We start from the raw sequence: 13,513 nt of genomic DNA, 5'->3' as shown, positions 1-13,513 counted from the left end.
CTGACTTTAAACAATCCAGTTCTCTGATTGGTCCTCTGGTCAGGTGTTCGGTTACCCTTTTCAGGTAAAAGAAACTTAACCCTTACCTTACCTATCCATTTATGACACCTGTGGAGGCAGGGGTGGAGCAAGGGGGACTGGGAAAATGAAGGAAGGGATGGGGCATGGGGGCAGTGGGAAAGGGAATGCGGATGGGATGAGGAAAAGAGGGGGATAGGGGAATAGTGCGGGGGCAGGGGAAGGAGCCTAGCATGCAGCATCCCCTTGGCAGCAGCTGCAGCCCCAGCAGGAAGACAGCTGCAGCAGCACTGCAAGGCAACAGAGTAGTGGCATGGCCACAGCTCCTGTGCTCAGATCACCACAGAGGATAGCAGCAGCAGCTGAGGCTCCCCTGTTAAGCCAGCCCAGAGCCCACCCCTCTCCCCCAGCATCAGCAGCCTCAGTACCACTCCAGAAAGAGAGGAGAAAGCCAGTGAGCTTGGGGAACTGGTTTCACTGCGCACAAGCACGCTTTCTCCCCCACCACCCATAGTAGTCAAACTATGCCTATGGTTACAGCTACAGACTTCATATCCTTCACCACAGACCACATGCCTCATGAACTCTGGAACCCCAAATCTTGACCCCCACAACTGGACATAGCATCCCAGACCAGAGTGGAACTGAATGGGTATGTCTCCCCCTAGACTCCAATGATCTGCACCACTATTTGTTGTCATGAATGTTTTATTCCTAGTTGTCTTAGAGCCCAAACTCTTTGACTCTTGACTACAGAGCCCCTTACAGATTCCTTCCCCTACTGCAAGCAGTAACTTTAGTTAGTTTGCCCTGTGAATCTGGGAGAAAATCTGATAAAACAAACTCATCTCTGTCTCTGCCTTCCCTGCTCTTTCCAACCTAATGCAGCCCCTACCCTGCAAAAGGGAAAGTGAGGAAAACGCAATGGAGGTGGCACTCCCATTTTCCCAAATAATCTAGGGGAGAATCACCTTTGTGCATGAATCTCTGGGGTAAGATCTGGCCCATGATTTTAAGTTTCAAAGTATCAGAAGTGAGTGTGAGCAGTTTATTTTAGTCTCTCACTTTCTAAAAAGTCACCACAAATTCATCATGTCAGCTAAGGGAGGCTTAGAATATCAAATAATGCAGTTTTTTATATGCAATAAAAACATATATTTTTAAAACACCTTTCCAGCTTCAAAACAAAAACAAATCCACAAAGTTTCTTGCACTCAAGTCACAATTATTTGTCATTTTGTAGTTTCTGTTTCCAACCACAGTGTGGAGCAACTATCTGTGAATATAATTATATGGTATGTTCATTTATGTGGTTGGGAATTGTTACTTGGGTTTCCTCTGTAATTATATCACTGTGTTTTGTGCAAACACAAAGTAACATGAAATAAAATGAAAAATATCACCTTTTCAATTACTGTTCTTCCTCACTTTGTCCCCCTTGGTCCTCATGTGAGGGAAGTGTGAAGATGCATTCTACATGAGCGACATGATTGTGGGGTGGAAGCATGTGGGTGCACTCAGAGGTGGGTGGGTGGCAACAGTACCAGTTCCCAGGCTAGGTGAGGGGAATGCAGCTAGTAAGCAGGCACAGACTCCACCACCCAGAGCCAGAAATAGAAGCTAATAGGTAGCTGGGGTTCGGCTGAGGAGGGGGAAACATACAAGGGGGTTTGAGGAGGGGTCCCTGAGACTAATGAAGGAGCTGAGGTTCAGTGGGAAAGGGTCATTTGAGGAATTTTATTCATGTAACTATAATAAAAACAAAATATTTTAAGGATAAAACAGTAACATTAAATTCCCCCCAAAATAAAATTATAAAAAATAAAAATGTCACAGGGCTCTAGTTGTAAATTGTAATTTTTTATCACAAAACACAGCAGATTTGTTTGGTATGTAGAGTGACATCGCATCACATTGGATAGGATATAGGAAAGAGAATGGGAGCAAGTAAATAAATCTATCTGAAAAGAATCAATATCCCCAGAGAAAGACCTATGGCCAGTCTAACCAAAGAGTGAGTGACTGTGTGTGTACACACGTGCACCTCTTCCCCAACACGTACACAATGTGGGAACTGTACTTGAACACTCCTTTTGCTCCCTACTATCACTCTTACCCACACCCCCTACTAATGCAGAGCTGAGAGAAGACAGGGCACCAGGTCAACATTTGTTCTGGGTCTCCAAGCGCCCTTTTTACTACACAGCATGTGCAAACTTCTCTGAATATATCTGGTGAGCATATGGAAGGTGGCTGCATATGTGCATTGGCATGGCTTGTTGAGGCCACAGCCTTTATCCTCCCATTTGCCCTCAGTTAAATAATTGCCAAGTTTTCTTAGTATTGTTATCTCTTGCAATTATATCAAGAGCCTCACGTATTTTAATGTTTTATTACGTGTTCAAGTACTGGAATCATGATAGCATGAGAGAATCTCAACTCTCTCTTTTTCTTTTTTTCCCCTCCTTCTTTTAAGTAAGTTTTCAGTCCTCTTGGGTGCAGACAAAAAACTTTCAAACATGAAATGAGTGCAACCTTAAAGGTTCAAAAGTCAGAAGGCACGTGCAAAGAAACCACCTTCTTTTTTCATGAGTTTGGGAGGCTGACCTCATGATATTTGATTACTTGGGACTGGAAATACTGTTTCCCCCAAAGCATTGTTTCCCATAACTACGCAGAAGGGACGGTAGATGGGGAAGTCTTGTCTGTTTGTGGTCATAGTGGGGGATGGAATTTGTATGAGAAACTGGAAAGCTGGCATTCCTACTGGAGGCAGTATTTCAGGTTGTAGTGCATTCTCTGAGGTGTAGAGTGATTCTACTAGCGGTGAGCTGTATATCTTTGGCTGGAACAGCAGAAGCAAAAAGTTCCATGGTGTGGACAGAAGATCCTGGGATATGATTGAGAGGGTAACTTCAGAGGTTCGTGCACTTGAGGAAGTCACTCACTCACTTAAACTAAGGAACTATGCAGGACATGCACACAGCATTTTTTAAGTGGATGCTCAGGTACACAATTATCATAGTAGAAAAAGAAAAAAGAGCCAAAAGGAAAAGACTATCACTTCAAATGACCTCTGGGCATAAGATTTGAGCATGACTAATAGGACAACAATCTTATGTTCTGTTTGCTTCTAGTACAATCCATAGGTGAAATTCACGACTGATGTAAGTGGGTGAAGCTACAATGATTTAAAAGGATTTGAACTTTGCCACATCAATGGTAAATTTGGCTCTATGCTTCTAACTTGACAGCTCAATTGTGCTGAACTCTAGGGGTGGGGAAGAGGTAACAAAGGTGTAAAGAACTTTTTCCCCCTTGTGCACCCACTAAGCTAGGACTGGTACCATCTCTAACCACCTCAAAGTGGTTAGAGAAATGAGTGGGCACCTCAGCACCATCCATTTTGCAATAGCCAGAAAGTCAGTGCAAGGGAAAGTGTACATGGTAGCACAGCAAACACACTCCACCTCTCTTCCAGTAAGTGTTCTGTCTGACAGAAGCACAGTGCCTCCTGAAATTCTCACTGGCATGGCGCATCTCCACATTGCTACATCACCTCTTACTGCAGACTGTGGCTTTAAGAGCAGTTCTAATCTGAAAACTGACTGTAAAAATGACACCTTCTTACACAGAAAATCAACTCCATCAATTTATTCAGTCAGAGCTCTATTAAATACGAACTGAGCCTTTGCTAAATGAACCCATTAATAGTTTTCTTTTGCTGGGATATAGGGAAGTGTTTTTAATCAAGTTAAAAAAAAACCATACTGTTCTGATCAGTTACCTTTTTCAGCAGTTCTGCTTGAGATACAAAGCCGGTTGTCATTTGCGGCTTGTGCATGTCTACTCAGTATACAACTCGTCCTCCTGCATCCTTATTGGTGATGTACACTTAATTCTGTCTCCAATCTCCTCTCCCTGCCCACAATACCATGAGACCCCCAATTCCAAAAAGCTCCCAGCTGCTCACAGCTCCAAAATTTATGTTCCTCCTTCAATACTGTACTCATTCCCCCTTCTCCCCACAGACTCCACAAACTGCATATACTTCCCTTCTTTTCCCATACACCCCTCTTCCTCTTATTCCCCCTCCCAAGTTTCTATTTCTTTCTTCTCTCCCAAACCCATTTTCTCCTCCCATTGTTTAAAGCCATTACACCCCTCAGCTATTTGCCCTTCCAAGGTGCCTCTGTCCTCAAGATCGCTCAGAAATTTACATCCATAACAACCCCCATACAGCTGTCTCTAAGACACAATTTCTCTTCCCATTCAACCCCTCTTCTTTGTCTCAGTTACCCCATCATTCCTTTTGTGGGCTACTCTTTCCTAACTCCACTCTGCAGCCCAGCCTCACATCCCCGCTCCCTTTCTACAATCCCCAGTACCAGTCCCTCACACACTGCACCTCTTCCTCTCCATGGTACCTAGGTCCCCTTCTCTCTTCCCAGCTCCCAACTCTTTTGTCCTGCCACCCATTCTAGATCTCCCCATACGTTGTAGACAAGGCCTTTCCCAAAAGTCCTATTTGTCCTCTCCCAGGCTCTCCTATATCTGTTCCCCTTACCAAGGTGCATGGTCTCCCCTCAGCAAGGTGCCCATCCCCCTCTCAAATACTGCTCCATCCCCCACTTTGTAAGGCTCTTTCTACCCACTTCCCCCAATTCTTGTCCCAAGGCAATGCCAGGTCTTTGCTGCACCCACAAGCCTCTATTCCCTAGCTGCCCCCATCCGACTCTGGACCAGGTTTCTTCCTCAGGCCTTCCTTGGCTCTCCTCCTAGGATTTCCCCCAGTTCCCAAATGCCGCGCCCTCCTCGGGGCCATTTCCCCCTCCATTCCTGACACAGAAGAGGCTCTTCCCTAGCCAGACACGGGGTCCTTGCCTGGAGCCCGCAAGCCGGGAGGGGAGGGGAAGGGAGCAAGGCCAGGCAGTGGCGGAGCACGCAGCTGGCTACAGAGCGGGGCAGAGCCGCCCTGCCAGCAAGAGGCTCGTGCGTGCCGAGCCCGACGGGCCGTAGGCAGGGGACGGCCTCGTGTGCAGACTCCCAGAGCTACCGTTAGCGAGCGGGCTCCTGTTACCCATCCAGCCCGCCCCACGAGCGAGCGGGAAGCCCAGGAGTCACGACACGACACGACACGACACGGCTCCCTGGATAGCGTTTCCTAGCCCCGCCTCTCTCCCGAGCCTGGAACGCTGCTGCCTGCCCCAGCACGTGCCTGAGCCAAGAGCGATGGAAAGCGGGCAGGGGAGGCGTTGGTGGGAGGGACCCCTCCACGCCTGCCACATACCAGCCACATGCTGCAGGTCCGAGATGAGCTACAGGAGCGGCTGCTACCGCTGCAGGCTTTTTGCCATCAGCTGAGAAGCTTCCTGATTGGCTGCTCGCCCCGCCCGCCACTTGGGGTTTTGAGCAACTAGGATGGTACCTGTGCCACCCCCACACCTTGCAACACCCGATCTGGGCGGGGGTGAGGAGCCCTCGGAGCTGACCCCAGCCAGAGCGAATGAAGAGCCCCAGGAGAAGCGGAGGTGGGGGCAGTAAAGCAGAACTGAGGGGCAGGGGGTGGGCAGATGTAGGGGAGAGACCTCTTTCAGCAGAGATCTCAATCACCTTATCCAATAAATCTGGGGGGCATGGGCAACACTAATTGCCAAACACCTGAGGGTGGACAGGGAGATATTCCAAAATCAGAAGACAGATCAAAGAAAAACACAATATAGTTTTTTAAAAAATCACCATTTTTAATCATTTAAAGGGGCTCAATTTATGATTTTTGATTTCTTGAGGTTGGCGCTGAGGATGCATAGCACAAACTTGGACTGCCACATCATCCTACTAGAGAAGCGAAGCTGGAGTCACATGTTGTCCTCCTCAGCCTTGGTTCCCATTCAGAGTAATCACTGAGTGTGCAAAGTCATCTGTGGAGTCCCAGCAGGAAGCTTAATAAGATCTTGCTAGTCTAAGGGCATGGCTACACTTGCATATGTAGACTGCTGTGAGTTAAACCCGCCTTCGCAGAGCGCAGTAGGGAAAGCGCTGAAGTTTGTTCACACTGACACCTTCAAGTGCTCTGGTGTGGCCACATTTGTGGCACTTGCAGCGGCATTGGGAGCCGTGTATTATGGGCAGCTATCCCAGCATGCAACTGACTGCAATGTGCTTTTCAAATGGCAGGGGTGGGGTGTGATAGGGAGTGTGTTGTATGTATGTGGGGGGAGAAAGAGTGGGTTTTTGGGATGCTGAGAGTGTGTCAGCATGCTGTTTTGTAAATTCAGACTCCTCTCCCCCACCCACCTCTCTCTCTCTCACTCAAAGCAAACAGTAAATGTTTGGTTTTTTTCGGAGCTGATAAGCAGTTGGCTTCTCTGAAGGGGAGCTTTGATAGGGCATGTCCGCATTCCTGCAGCAGATTTCACAACAATGACATGAGTGGCCTAGGTACTTAAGGGGATTATGGAACGTTTCCAGAGGCTGATCACAGTGCAGTAACGCAACACCTTGTTCACACTGGCGCTGCGGTGCTCCAGCGGGGACATAGCAAACATTATTCCACTCGCTGAGGTGGAGTACCAGCAGCGCTGTAGCTGTAGAGTCAAAGCGCTCTACATGCCTTGCCAGTGTGGATGGAGAGTGAGCTAGGGTGTCCGGGGCTGCTTTATTGTGCTGTAACTTGCAAGTATAGCCAGTGAGCCTGTTCATGCAGCTGTAGGGTGACCAGATGTCCAGATAAAATCGAGACTGTCCCTATTTTTAGGCGATTGATGTTCGGTCGGGACGCAATTTGTCCCAATATTTTGCACTCCTGTTTTTTGTTATGTTTTGTTTTGTTCTGCCGGCGGGACTCTACTCTTTTTTTTTTCCCTCCCCCTCTCTCTGCCAGCAGGACTCCACGCTTTTTTTTTTTTTTGCTGTGCCAGTGGGAATCCATACACACACACCCGCCGGCAGGACTCTGTTTTTCTCCCCCTCCCCCCTAACCCCCGCTGGTGGGACTCTGGGAGTTTGTTATTTTTTTCTGGTCACCCTATGCCGCTGTATTATGGAAGCATGTTAGTGCCTCTATAGTGAAGGTTGTGTCAAGTTTTTGCATTTGATGGGATATAAATACCTCTTGTCATTCAAACTGACTGATTTGTTTTAAAAAACAGAAAGTTTTTTAAAGCTACTTTTTGAGGATTTGGATGAATTTTTAAAGCCATTCTGGGCAATGACAAATACTACTTGATTAGGATATAAATGTGCTAACCTCTTCCACTTCTAAAACTGAGCTAAGTGTACCTCCCCTATTTTTTATCTATTTTCTAAACAAATCTACTGTGTACATTCACACCAAACTTGAAATAGAATTGAAATTTGATTTGCATATGTAATGCAAATATGGCCATTTTCTCAATAGTTTGGTGAAACTGGAGTTATGTCAGAAATGTTTTTAATCTGTAGAGAGCTAGGCCAAGAAATGCAGGTAAAACTCTGAGGTTTCAGCACATCCTTCTACTTCTCCTGCCACATACCTGACCAATGTAGAGGAGACTGAGAGGCAGGGTGTGAGAGTCAACATGTGGAGGGAAGCAGGGAAACAGTTGCAGGTGTAGGGAGGGCAAGACACACAATCGCTCCTTCGTTGCTTCCCATCTTCATTGCCCCCCATAGTTGGAGAGGGTCAACCACCCCAGTAGTGCTCCCACTTCAAACTTGCAAAGCTCATCAGAGCATGTGGGCTTTTGTGAAAGCATTGGAAATGGTATGGTTGAAGGAAACAGGGATATGGGAAGAACGGCAAGGGGGGTTGGCTTGGTAGCAGAACTCTTCCAATAATAAAGCTTCAATGTACAATGTGTCATTTGTGCAACAGCTTCTTATCAACCTCAGTAGCCTTAGAGTTGAACAGCTGTTCAGGTGAAAAGGGAATGAGTGGCTAACTATGGGGGATTGTGGGAATGATCTGAGACTTGTGGAATCTCTTTTCGGTATCTCCAGTAAGTAGAATTTGGTCTGTGGGTGGAGTTTAGGATAATATATAGTGTACAGGAACAGGATAGTATTGCTTTAAATTGTTTAAATCCCTAAGAGAGCTCACTGGCTTTTATATTTTTAGAAGTTGCCAGAACCCAACCAGAGCAACAGTGCATATATGTAGTTAGGCCATGCACTTTGTCTAAATTCCACAAATATGGTTATTTGGTGGGCCCCGCTATGCTGTGTTATTCTTTCATATTATATTTCTTGTGTGAATAGCAAAAGACCCAACAGAATAGCACTACTTCTTTTTCTCCCATTCGACCTTTGCTCCATATAATAGCCTAGAAGTAGATGTGCTGTAAAAAATAACACATGAAACAATCAATCTGCTACTGTTTACAGTCCAGTTAGGAGCTCAGATTTTAAAAATCCATTTTTCCCATTTCAGAACAACTTCAACTGCGAGGGCTTTAAAAGCAGCAGAAACTATGGCACAGGCTGCAGCCAAGTGCTAGTTTAAGTCCATAATAGAGATTTAAAGATCCTGGTGCCTTTCGGACATTTTGAATGGAAAACAATTAAAAAAAAAGTTTTTAAGAAACACACTTATACCTCTTAGATTTTTTAAAATGTCTTAGTTATTTTTCTTAATGTTGAAAATTTTCATTTTGTGAGTGTAATAACAGATGCTGAGTCATACTGGCATATCTGTCTTTGGCTTTATACTTTGCTATATACTTGCAGTGTGCCAATCCACACAAACCCTTCTGTTATCACATATACATATAGGCCCAGATCCTCAAAGGTGTATAAATAGTTAGGCACCTATATACCTTTTAGTATCTAAGTCTATACAGTGGTGAGCTGCCAAAAAATTAACAACCGGTTCCCTCCTTCTCATCCCACAAGGTGGTCATGGCTCCCCCTCCCCAGGACTCCTGCCCCATCCACCTCCCCGGGACTCCTGCCCCATCCACCTCCCATTCCCTGTCCCCTGACTGCCCCCTGCTGCACCATCCAATCCCTCCTCTCATGCCTGTTGGCCCTCCTGGGACCCCTGCTCCCATTCAGTCCCCCTGTCCTCTGAGCGCCCGACTCCTATCTGCCCCAATCCCTATCCACCTACCCCCGAACTCCTCTGCTCTCTTCCAACACCCCCTCCCTGCTTCCTGCCCCTGTTGCACGCTGGAGGCCGGGCTGGGGGTGCTCAGCCGGGGCCGCTTGGCTGGGGGTGCTTGGCTGGGGTGGGGGGCAGGTCGGAGCCACATTGCATGGCCAGCCAGAGTCAGGGCTGGAGCCAAGGCGGGACCGGGCCGCACTGCCAGGACCAGAGCTGGGCCATGCCACCGGGACCGGAGTTGGGGCACGCCGCCCGGCTGGGACCGAAGCCTGGGCCGGGGTGCCTGGCTGGGGCCAGGGCCAGGAGTGGGCCGAGCCGCCGGAGCTGGAGCCAGGCCGCGCCACCGGAGCTAGTCTGGGACTGAGCTGTGCTGCCCGGCTGGAGCCAGGGCCAAGGTGCCCAGCCAGAGCCAGGACCGGGCTGTGCTGCGCCGCCGGGGCCAGAGCCGGGCCATACTACCTGACCAGGACCGAAGCCGGGGCTGGGGTGCCTGGCTGGGGCCATGGCCAGAGGTGGGCCACGCCGCTGGGGCTGGAGCCGGAGCCGGGCCACGCCGCTGGAGCCGGTCCAGGCCTGAGCTGCGCTGCCCGGCAGGAGCCAGGGCCGTATCGTGCCGCGCCGCCGGGGCCAGAGCCTGGCCACGCTACCTGACCAGGACCAGAGCTGGGGCCGAGGCCAGGTAAAAGACGGTTACTCATCTTTGTAAATGTTGTTCTTCGAGATGTGTTGCTCATATCCATTCCAGTTAGGTGTGCGTGAGCCGCGTGCACGTTCGTCGGAAGATTTTTACCCTAGCAACACTCGGTGGGCGGCAGGGCGCCCCTGGAGTGATGCGCTCGATGGGGTGCCGGATATATTTCCCCTGCCGGCTCAATCACCTCAGTTCCTTCTTGCTGGCTTACTCTGCAGTGGGGAAGGAGGCGTGGGTTTGGAAGGGTAATGAGCAACATATGTTGAAGAACACAGTTCAAGGTGAATAACGTGTCTTTTCTTCTTCGGGTGCTGCCCATATCCATTCCATTAGGTGATTCCCAAAGGCCCTTACCTTAGGCGGTGGGGTCGGAGCAAGAATGTTGCAGAATGTAAGACGCTGAGCCAAAGGCGGCATCGTCTCTGACCTGCTGACCAATGACGTATGTGAATGCAAGGTGTGGATGGAAGACCAGGTAGCCGTGCAACGAGTATTTCGCGTGGATGGGAACAGGCCAGGAAGCGGCAGATGAGGCTTTGCCTGATGAATGGGCGGTGAGATGGCCAGTTGGAATGTGAGCCAAGTCATAGCATGTCCGGATACAGGATGTCACCCAAGATGAAATCCGTTGGGAAGAGATTGGCATGCCCTTCGTGCACTCTGCGACAGCTACAAAGAGCTGAGGCGAATGTCGAAAGGGTTTGGTCCTCTCAATATAAAAGGCGAGATGCCTGTGGACATCCAGAGTATGCAGCTGTTGTTCCCAACACGATGAGTGCGGCTTTGGGAAAAAGACTGGTAGAAAGATGTCTTGATTAACATGGAAGGTAGAGACCACCTTAGGGAGGAATGCCGGGTGTGGTCGCAGCTGTACCTTGTCCTTGTGGAATACCGTATACGGGGGATCCACAATCAAAGCTCGAAGTTCTGAGACTCGCCTAGCTGAGGTGATAGCAACGAGGAAGGCTGTCTTCCAGGACAGGTACAACAGCGAGGATGTGGCTAAAGGCTCAAAGGGGGGACCCATGAGCCTAGCTAATACAAGGTTTAGATCCCAAGTGGGGGTTGGGCGCTTGACCTGAGGGTAGAGCCGCTCCAAGCCTTTGAGAAATCTGGAAACTATGGGATGAGAAAAGATTGAACTGCCAGTTCCCCCCCGATGGAAGGTGGAAATAGCTGCAAGATGCACCCTTATAGAAGAGATCTCCAGGCCCTGCTCCTTGAGGGACCATAAGTAGTCCAAGATAATGGGGACCGATACACCTTTAGGGATAAAGTCGTGCTGGGCACACCAGTGGGAGAAGCACTTCCACTTGGCGAGATATGTCGTCCGTGTGGAAGGCTTTCTGCTTCCCAGCAGCACCTGTTGCACTGAGGTGGAACAACGCAACTCAGATTGGCTCAACCAGACAGCAACCATGCTGTCAGATGAAGGGACTGCAGGTCTGGGTGGTGAAGCCTCCCAAAGTCCTGCGTTATGAGGTCCGGGCAGAGTGGCAGGGGGATTGGGTCTGCCAGAGAGAGGTCAAGTAGCAGGGTGTACCAGTGCTGTCTCGGCCGTGCCGGAGCGATCAGTATTAGTTGGGCTCTGTCCCTGCGGAGCTTGAGTAGAACTCTGTGGATAAGAGGAAATGGTGGGAAGGCATAAAATAGGTGACCTTTCCACGGAATTAGGAACGCGTCCGAGAGGGAGCCCGGGGAGCGACCTTGTAGGAAGCAGAACACCTGGCATTTCCTGTTCTCTCGGGAGGCAAAGAGGTCTATGTGGGGAAAGCCCCACTTCCAGAATACAGAATGGAGAATGTCCGGATGGATGGACCACTTGTGAGACAGGAAAGATCTGCTCAGTTGATCTGCGAGAGTGTTCCGGTCTCCTGGGAGAAAGAAGGCTACCAGGTCTATTGAGTGGGCTATGCAGAAGTCCCATAGTTGAATCACCTCCAGACAAAGGGAGGGGGATCGTGTCCCTCTCTGTTTGTTTATGTAATACATAGCCATTGTGTTGCAGTGTTCACAGACAACACAACGGCCCTGTAGATGACGCTGGAACGCTTGGCACGCCAGTCAGACCGCTCTCAGTTCTCGGACATTTATGTGTAATGCCAACTCCTGAGACGACCAAAGGCCTTGAGTGCGAAGGTGCCCTAGGTGAGTACCCCAGCCGAGAGATGACGCGTCTATTGTTAGGGATGCGGAGGGCTGCTGTGGATGGAATGGCAAACCTGCACACACCAGGGATGGTGTCAGCCACCAGTCGAGGGAGCCTAGAATGCTCGGTGGAATTGTGAGTATAATGTCTATGGCGTCTCTGCCCGGACGATAGGCTGAGGCGAGCCAAGTTTGAAGAGGATGCATGCACAGTCTGGCGTGCTTTGTGACGAATGTGCATGCAGCCATGTGACCAAGGAGGCCAAGGCAAGTGCCGGCAGAGGTTGTTGGGAAGCTTTGAGGTCTTTGTACAAGGGAGACTATAGCCTGAAAACGAGGCAGAGGCAAACTGGCCGTTGCAGGATTGGAGTCCAGCGTTGCCCCGATGAACTCTATCCTCTGCGCAGGCACCAGAGTGGATTTTTCCAGGTTGATTATCAGGCCTGGATGCGTGAATAGGTCCTTGATGATGCTCACATGACTGGTGACTTGTGCCTCGGAGGTCCCTCGAATAAGCCAGTCGTCGAGGTATGGGAAGACATATATTCGATGACGACGGAGGGAAGCGGCGACTACCGCCATACACTTCGTGAATACCCGAGGGGCCGAGGAGAGGCCAAAGGGAAGGACCGTAAACTGATAATGATGATTCACCACAAAGCGTAGATACCGTCTGTGCGGGGGGTAAATTGCAATGTGGAAATATGTGTCCTTCATGTTGAGAGTGGCGTACCAATCTCCGGGATCCAGGGAAGGAATGATGGTTCCCAGGAATACCATGTGGAACTTGAATTTTTTCATGAATTTGTTCAGTCCTCGCAGGTCTAGAATAGGCCAGAGGCCCCCATTCACCTTGGGGATTAGGAAATATCGGGAATAAAACCCCTTGCCCCTTAATTCCTCCGGTACCTCCTCTATAGATCCAATTATAAGGAGCCTCCGAACCTCCTGCAGGAGGACTTGCTCGTGAGAGGGACGAGGGGGGTTGGGAGGGAGGGGGAGAAAGAAACTGAAGATGGTATCCAAGCTCCACTGTGCGTAGGACCCAAAGATCCAAGGTTAATTGGGACCACGCAGGGAGGAACGGGGAAAGGCGGTTGTAGAACTGAAAAGGATCCTGGGAGACAAATGGTACACTGCTCTCAGGCGCACCCTCAAAAGTTTGATTTGGGTTCCGCTGTTGGCTTGGTGGGACCAGAATTGTTACCCCCTTGAGGTCCAGACTGACGTCTGCGGTTGGTACGACCTCGCCTTCTGGTAAAGTCTTGCCTTGGCCTAGGCGGCGGGTAAGGGCGCTGAGGTTGCGAGCAGAAGGAACGTCTTTGAGTCTGTGGCGTATGCATTCCTAGCGAATGCATAATTACTCAATTGTCCTGTAGACTCTGTAGCCTAGGGTCCGTCTTCTGTGAGAATAGGCTCTGGCCAACAAATGGTAAGTCTTGTATAGTATGCTGAAGTTCAGGTGGCAGGCCTGACACTTGCAGCCATGATATATGTCGCATGGCGATTCCAGAGGCGACCGTTCTAGCTGCCGAATCGGCGGCATCCAGCAAGGCCTGTAGGGAGGTCTGCGC

The sequence above is a fragment of the Chelonoidis abingdonii genome, chromosome 15, assembly GCF_003597395.2.
Source record: "Chelonoidis abingdonii isolate Lonesome George chromosome 15, CheloAbing_2.0, whole genome shotgun sequence".
NCBI lineage: Eukaryota > Metazoa > Chordata > Testudines > Testudinidae > Chelonoidis > Chelonoidis abingdonii.
The sequence above is the reverse complement of the archived record's forward strand: the minus strand, read 5'-3'. Positions refer to the sequence as shown.